Consider the following 1,728-nt stretch of genomic DNA (forward strand, 5'->3'; position numbering starts at 1 on the left):
TGTGCGAAGGCGGAAAGCGTCTTACCCTCGGTATGAGGGGGCGCCGTACTTGTTTATAGGCAGGGGCACACCTCCCTATAGCGCATACATCGTTAGGATTACATCCTGGAGAAGAAGGGATAAGGAGATAGATATAGTACAATGTCAACATTTAACACCCTCCCTTAATCACAACTCCATCAAGTTGAGATTATGCTTGAATGCTTCAAAACTCCTTGTGGGTAAAGCTTTGGTGAATCCATCTGACACCTGATCTCTGGAATGCACAAAATGAATGTAAAGTTGCTTGTTAGCAACTCTTTCTCCGACAAAGTGAAAACCTATCTCTATATGCTTTGTCCTGGCATGAAACATAGGGTTAGCAGATAGATAGGTAGCACCAAGATTACCACACCACAAACATGAAGCGTGATTGCTTTTCACACCAAGTTCCTTGAGAATGGATTGAACCCAGATAATTTCTGTTGTTACATTTGCCAATGCTTTATATTCTGCCTCTGTATTGGATCTAGACACAGTTGCATGTTTCCTTGCACTCCATGAGATCAAGTTGGGGCCAAAGAACACTGCAAATCCACCAGTGGAGCGCCTATCATCAAGGCTGCTTGCCCAATCAGAATCAGAAAAGGCACTGACCAAGGTAAATGGTGAGTTGCTAAAGTTAAGACCAATGCTCAAAGTATTTTTAATATATCTGACTATACATTTAGCAGCAATCCTATGAACAGTGGTGGGTGCATGAAGAAACTGACATACTTTGTTAATAGCAAAGGAAATATCAGGCCTTGTCAAAGTCAAGTATTGTAATGCACCTATGAGACTCCTGTATTTAGTGTTGTCTTCTTTACTCAAAGGTGTTCCTTCAGTAAGAGATAGTTTTTGTGAACTTGATAATGGAGTGGGTGAAGGTTTACAACCTTGCAAGCCAGCCTTTTTCACCAAGTCTGTGGCATACTTTTCTTGGGAAAGATGAACTCCATCATCATGTTCTTTCACTTCTATCCCAAGGAAATAGTGAAGATTTCCAAATCCATGAGAGCCAAATCTGTACTCAAATCCTCTAACAGTCCTGCTATTGCCTCATCAGATGAACTTGTAACAATAATATCATCAACATTATGAGAACAAATATTGATGTATTAAGCTTATTGTAAATGAACAATGAGGTATCAGACTTGAAAGGAACAAAGCCAAGTGTTTGCATCTTGTGACATAGACGTGAGTACCATGCTCTTGGTGCTTGCTTCAACCCATAAAGTGCTTTGTCAAGTTTGCATACATAGGAAGGTGTATCTGCATTTTCAAACCCAGAAGGTTGTTTCATGTATACCTCCTCTTCTAGAACGCCATGAAGAAACACATTCTGTACACCTAGCTGTCTGAGACTCCATCCCCTAGAAACATCATTAGACAAATCAAGATGGATTGTTGCACCTTTAACAACAGGACTAAAGGTGTCCTCATAGTCTATTCCATACCGTTACTTGAAGCCCTTGGCAACAAGTCTCACTGGTAAAAAAAGGGCCTATTGTCCCGGTTGGTAAGGGCCTTTAGTCCCGTTTCCTGAACCGGGACTAAAGGGTCGGTACTAATGCCCTGGCCCTTTAGTCCCGGTTCAGTCCAGAACCGGGACAGATGGGCCTCCACGTGGCCTGTGCGCCGAGCCCAGACAGGAGGGCCTTTGGTCCCGGTTGGTGCAATAGGCATCCACGCGTCAGCATTTCTGTG

The sequence above is a fragment of the Triticum aestivum genome, chromosome 4A, assembly GCF_018294505.1.
Source record: "Triticum aestivum cultivar Chinese Spring chromosome 4A, IWGSC CS RefSeq v2.1, whole genome shotgun sequence".
Classification (NCBI taxonomy): domain Eukaryota; kingdom Viridiplantae; phylum Streptophyta; class Magnoliopsida; order Poales; family Poaceae; genus Triticum; species Triticum aestivum.